At 36.9% G+C, this 7,020-nt stretch overlaps 1 pseudogene; it reads left to right on the top strand.

Annotated features, from left to right (window-relative positions):
- The first annotated feature begins 5,394 nt into the window (after positions 1–5,394).
- LOC115069676 lies at positions 5,395–5,533 on the top strand (annotated as a pseudogene).
- The last annotated feature ends 1,487 nt before the right edge of the window (positions 5,534–7,020 follow it).

The following is a 7,020-nucleotide window of genomic DNA, read 5'->3' as shown; positions in this document are numbered from 1 at the left end:
CATAATTATTCCCTTTGTTTGGTTGTTTTTTCAAGAAATCTTCTGGGATTTGTTTTCTTAACTCTATCATAGCCTAGTTCCCATTACAATAACAAGCCAATATACTCCAAAAATGGCTATCAAAGGGAAACGATAAAATTTTCCCTTTAATGGCATTGTAAAAAAATGAATAAATTATGGAACTGGCTTTTATAATAGACATTCCCTTTGAGACACTGAAGCATTTGAGCTTTTGAGATTGTGACACTAACTTCAGTTTTCCAATACAAGACAAATGTGGACATTAATCTAGTGTTTCTAATCTCCACAGTCTTTAAATGATCTCTTCCACAGCTTTCTAGGCTATATCCTCATCCCAAACCAAAGTCAAAATCTGTTTTCACATGTCTATTCTAAACATAGTAGCACTACTCCACTGATATCATTAAAACAGGAGAAAATAAACTTCACCGTTCACTGAGCTGTATGATTCATTCTTGAGGCACAATGGAATGGCTCACCTTCCCAACCAAGAGCAGAAACATGTTTGTTTGTGGATGATCAGAAATAAGAAATGCAATGCATGGAGTTGAAGGATATCTTTCAAAAGATCGATAGCAAAACTCCAAAATACAAATAAAAGAAATACTGATCAGCACAGGCAAAATTATGTTGCAGTAACAAAGGCTTAAAAAACTCACAGACTCATAACAAACAAGGTTTACTTCTAATTTATATAACAAGTCCACTATGGTTGACTGCAGCTGTAGTCCATGGTATGTTTGCTCTGAGATCCAGGTGATAGAGTGTACCCATGTGCATATAGGTGAATTCATGGTGGAAGGAATGAAGAGAAAGAGAGAACATGAGCTGCCCATCAAAACTTCCACTGGCCTGGTGTGTTGACACAGGCTTTTAATCCCAGCACTCCAGAGACAAAAGCAGGGGGATGTTTGTGAGATCAAGGCCAGCCTCATCTACATAGCAAGTTCCAGGCCAGCTGGGACTTCAGAAAGGCCTTGTCACAAAAACTAACAAACAACAACAACAACTAAAATCCAAAAAATAGCAACAAAAAATTTTCCATCGGGGGTGGAGAGTTGGCTCAGCAGTTAAGAGCACTGACTGCTCTTTCAGAGGACTGGGGTTCGATTTGCAGAACTCACATGGTGGCTAACAACCATATGTACCTCCAGTTTCAGGGTATCCAATGCCTTCTGATTGCAGGCATTGCATGACACAAGTGCACTTACATACACTCGGGCCACACACTCATACACACAAAATAAAAATAATAAATAAAATGTTTAAAAATACTTCCACTATCATTTCATCAGTAATGCAGATAATAACCAAGTTTGTGGGAAACAGGAAGGATGGCTAATCTTCCTTCATAGAAAGCACATTAAGAACAATGCAAAAAGTTTAGCTTCAATTTTGTTAATAAATTAACAAAATTTTAGTCTCCAGTTTCATTAACAAATATCTGTTGTCTTCTTCAAATAAAATATATCATTTTCTTTGCCAGAGGAGAGAAAAATCCAGAAGTGCATAAAAGTTTATGATTTTGTGACAGTCTTTCAGAGATCAAGATAGTGCTTTTTCATTAAGCTCAAGATGCAGCCTGACCTCAGGGACTCTGCGGTGATTTGAAATAGAATGTCCCCTGTAGGATGCAAATTTTGGGACATTTTTGTTCCCACTTAGTTGGGACTGTTTTAGGATGTTTTAGGAGGTGCAGCCTGGCTGGAGGAAACACATCACTGGGGGTAAGGCTTGAGAGTTCGTAAGCCTTGCTGGAGTCCCTGTTTCTCTCTGCCTCCTGTACCTACTTGAAGATGTGATCACAGGTTTTCTTCTCCAGCCATTTTTGCTGCTATTCCTCACCTGCCATTATGGACTCTAAATCTCCAAACTATAAGCCAAGTAAACTCTTCCTTTTGTAAGTTCCCTTGGTCAGGGTGTTTTATCACAGCAATAGAAAAATAACTAAAACTGACTCATAGCCTCAAAGCACTGGAACAGTTATCCTCCCAAGGACAACAGTCTACCCTGAAACCTTAAGCCTACTACACACTTGAACAGTCTACAGCTTCGTTCCTGTCCCACAGTTGAGGCATCATCCCACCACTCCAAGCCTCCAACATAGCAGAGCAATGGTACCTTTCATCATCACAGATAACATGGTATTGCATCCCAGGTGTCTAGAGGCTCTGCTAGTTGTGGTAATGCATTCTAGAACAGAGCTGATGAGGTCCCTTGCATCCTAAAGAGGCAGAACCTCTAATGAGCTGTGGCAACTCATGCTCTTGGTCAAATAGCCATGATACCTCACTTACTGGAAATGGAGTAGCCCCCACTGTCCAAGAATCTCCAGTACTCAGCCTCTTCATGGAGTGAGGTTAGTGCTACGCTGGTCCACATCCCTGGGGACCTAAACTACAGTGGTATTTTGCAAATCCTAGGCCCTGCTTCTGCTGAACATGACCTCACAGAGCCTGGGATCCTGCCATACCACTGAGTCACAGTTGTATGGAATAGTCTCTAGACCCTAGTCTACCACTATTCTATACTGTTCTATGTTCTAAACTATAGCCATGTTTTCTGCATGTCAAACCTTTTGAGAATACCTTCCCCAAAGCTATTGCAGTTCTGTGCCTTGCCCCTTAGAATCAGAACCAGCACTCTGGGCTCTGGGTTAGTAGGAAAACTTTATCTACTTGTGCCTTATAGAATGAAAATGATCCTATGTAGGTCTCAGATCTTAGGTTCTGTAGTACTTTTCTAATACCCTAAGCCTAGGAACCCAACTCCTCAGCAGCTCTAAGAACCTGTGTCCTAGACTACACTGCTGTTGTGACCATGAACCATATTAAACTCAACACCAGAAGGTATCCCTCAGGTAAGACTCCTGATTTGGAGGAAGAGAAGCATAGAAGGATCTCTGGAATCTTTATCCTTACGTGCCACCACTACCACTGCCATGAACTCCCATGGCTTATGTCACAATACTTTCCTAGTTATTAACACCAAAGAATGGGAACTTATGAAATTTTCTGAGAAATACTTCAAAACAAGCATCTAAGGAAACTCAATGAGATACAAGAGAATACAAATAGACAATTTAATGGAAAACAGAATTAATATACATTGTCTGAATTAGGAATTAAACAGTGCTACATGATCTTTTCCTGAGGTTATATGAACAAACGTCTACTTACTCCAGATAGGACACCAACAACAGAAAGAAATGATCATATGCCTGTGCATCTTGGTGAACAAATGAGTTTAATTAGTTTATTTAACATAGGGAAGTGTTACTTACAGAAGCATGGGCACCGTATTGGCAGCTATACCACTGTAAACAAAACAACAAAATAATATCTCTACCTAAGTAATTGTTAACTATCTACATACTCTTGGGGGCGTAATGTCTGTGAGCTCCATTAACTGTCTAAATCCTGAGGAGTGAGCCTCAATATTCTTCTGTCCTAGTACCTATTAACTGCCTATAAATATTAAAAATTGGTAGGGACTCATGAGCTGTCTTCCTCAGTAGGCCTTAACTGTCAACTGTCTATAAATCTTTGGGGGAGAGGACTTCTTGAGCACCCCCACTCCCATTATGGAAGGTTAATGGGCCCAATCCTGTGCTGGTCTTCTTTGGGTAATCACAGTTGATGACAATTCAAGAGGGCACAGTCCATACAATGTGTGCAGGACACTGTTCTACAACAAATAGATATAAATATTATAGAAAAGAGTCAGATCTTGGACTGAAGAATTCAGTCAATGAAATGGAAAGACATAATCAAGACATAGTGGTAGACAAGATTAAGCAGAAGAGTGAATCAATAATTTTGAAGATAGTTCTTCTGAAATGGCTCAGTGAGAAGGGGAATAACAAGAAAATTACAGGCCAATTTCTCTGACAAGAATTGATACAAAAATATCAATAAAATATCAGTAAACCAAATCCAGCAGCACATCAGAATGACTATGGATTCTGATCAAATGAGACTTATTTCTTTCAGGCAAGCTTTTTACCATATGCAAATTAATGTGATTTACTCATTAACAGGCAAGGATTGTTACCATATGTAAATCAATTAGTGTGTTACACTCATTAACAGAAGGAAAGATAAAACACAAATGATGATCCCAGGAAATGTAGAAAAATAATTCAAGGTACAACATCTTTCTTGATGAAAAACTCAACAATAGTTCAGGTACAGATGAAACTTCCTCAATATAATAAAGGCCACTTATGAAAGTCTCATAGTTAACATTATAATCAATGGAGAAAACCTGAAAACTTTTCTACTAAGAGATGATGTATGGCAAGAACGCCCTCTCTCATCATCTTTATTTACTCTAACACTGGAAATACTATCCCATCTTTATTTACCATAACACTGGAAATGCTAGCAACACTAATCAGATAAGAGAAAAGCTAAATGCATCCAGTTTGGAAAGAAAATTATCTGTATTTTCTGATAACAAGATCATATAATAAACAAACCCCCCAGAGTCCATAAAAACTATTAAAATTAATATGTGAGTTCAGAAGATTTAGGATACAAAATCAGCATAGAAAAATCAGTAGCATTTTTACATATATATAAAAAACATAATATATATATATAGTCTTAACTGAAAAAGAACAAGAAAACAATCCAATTTATAGCATAAAATATTCTATACCTATAAATAAATTTGACCAAAAGGGTGAACATTACACTGAAAGCTATAAAATATTAGTGAAATTGAAGACACAAACAAATGTGAAGCTATCTCATGCTCTCGGATAAGAAGGATTAACACTATTTGAATGTTCATATTACACAAGCAATATATAAATTCAACACCCTCTTCATCAAAATACCAATGACATTCTTCATAGACATAGAAAAAATCCTAAAATTTTTATGGAACCATAAATGATCATGAATATCCAATATAGTTATGAAAAAGAAAAACTATATTGGAAGCATCACACTTCCTGATTTTTAAAATTTGCTGAATACTTGTGACCAGATAACTTATAGAGGGAATAAATTTATTTAGATTTACAATACTGGAGGCTGGGAAGCCAAAGATTAGGAGCCATATCTCATAAAGGCATCAGAGTATAGTGGAATGTGAAAGGAAGAGAGCACATGCTGCAGGGACAAAACACAAAATATGAGATCCAATTTTCTAGTGACTAGTCTAGTCCTGTAATAACTTCAATAGTCCCTTGTAATAACCTAATCACCTCCTAGAGGTTGCATTTCTCAACACTATCACCATGACAAATTTCAAATGAAAAGTTAGTGGACACTGGTCTAGATAGCAATAACTTGGAGATCACATCAAAAAAGTCAACAAAAGCAAAATTATACAAGAACCACATGAAACTAAAAAATCTTCTGAATACTTACCTTGCAGGGAAGATACCATGACCTCAAAGGTGGTTTTCCCAGGGCAAGGCTTACTCATTGCCTTGTACAAATGTGAGAAACTCAACTGCATAATTTATAGTAGTGGCAGACTGTGTTTATACTCTTCCCTGATCTAATTCTACCAAAATGGGAATTAAAGACTGATATATTTGTCATGTGTATTTTTAAGTAGTTCAGTCCTTTAAGCAACATTTTTTAAAGTTGGTTGTGTATCTTGTGCATGTCCGGTTGGTATCTTTGAGTTTTATTTCTCAGTGCTGAACGACTATAAGCAAATTCTAAGAAGCATGATGTTTAAAAATAAATTTAAAAAATCATTTGTTCATCAGAGTAAGCAATCGATAAAATAAAGCTACAGTCTAGAATTTGGGGAAAATATTTGTAAGCTATATGTATGAAGGGCTAATATCTAAATTTCATAAAACTTATACAACTGAAAACTGGCAAAAGATGAATAGAAATTTCTCCAAAGACACATAAAAATGGCTAACAAGTACTCACCACCCTTAACCATCAGGGAGTTGCAAATAAAAATCACTATGAGATGTTACTTAACATGTGCGAGGATGACTGTATAAAAAAGAGATAACAAATGTCAGTGAGAAAAGGGAACTCATGTACAAAGGGGAGAAGAACCACTGTGATGTGACTCTTGATTGTCAGTCTGATGGGATTTAGACCCATCATGGAAACAAATCTCTTATTATATTTGTGAGAGTATCTAGATTAGGTTAATTAAGGTGGAAAGCCCCATCCTAATAATGTAGGTGGCATCATCCCTGGCCTGGGGTTACGATTGATCACTGGCATTCATCATTCTCTGCTTCCTGACTGCAGATACAATGTGACCACCTGCCTTAGTCTTCTGGTTCCATGACTTCCTCACCATGTGTGTTCTGGGACTGTGAGCTAAAATACTGAGTAGTTGTTACACCAACAGAAGCTAATGTGAACTAGGTATGATCCAGCGATCCTTCTACCAGGCATGAGCCAAAAGGCAATGACATCAACACCTCACAATGGTGTCTGCATTCTGTGTTCATTGTGACATTACTCATAATAGCTGATAATGAAAACAGCTTAATTATATGTATATAGTTTTCTAAACTCACATAATCACTAAGATGTTTAGAAATTTTATAAACTTTAGGTCTTATATTTTGTTCTATTTTCCACTTCAAGATAAACTATGTACATGATATGAGAAAGGTACAGGGCTCATTAGTGTCATATAGATGAACAATTACTCCAGCATCTGATGTGAAAAGGACTCTCCTTCCTCCACAGAATTGCCCTTCACAATTGCCAGAAATTGAGAATATATGTTTGCATCTATTTCTGGATTCGATTCTGTTCCGTTGATCTGTCTATTTTGACACAAACTGCATGCTATCTTCATTTCTGTAGCTTCAGAGTAAGTTGTAAAATCAAGCAGTTCTCAAATTCTATTTTTATTTCTCATTTTTTTGTCCAATGAATTTTAAAATGCGTTTTAGAATTAATACTTCAATTTTGAAAGAAACTGCTGAGATTTTTAATTATGGTCATACCAGACCTTTAGCTCAGAGAGCAACTTTTGTCCTAGTTGTACGTTCAG

Source organism: Nannospalax galili, unplaced genomic scaffold (assembly GCF_000622305.1).
Source record: "Nannospalax galili isolate Female #2095 unplaced genomic scaffold, S.galili_v1.0 scaffold50, whole genome shotgun sequence".
Taxonomy (NCBI): Eukaryota; Metazoa; Chordata; class Mammalia; order Rodentia; family Spalacidae; genus Nannospalax; species Nannospalax galili.
The sequence above is the reverse complement of the archived record's forward strand: the minus strand, read 5'-3'. Positions and strand labels throughout refer to the sequence as shown.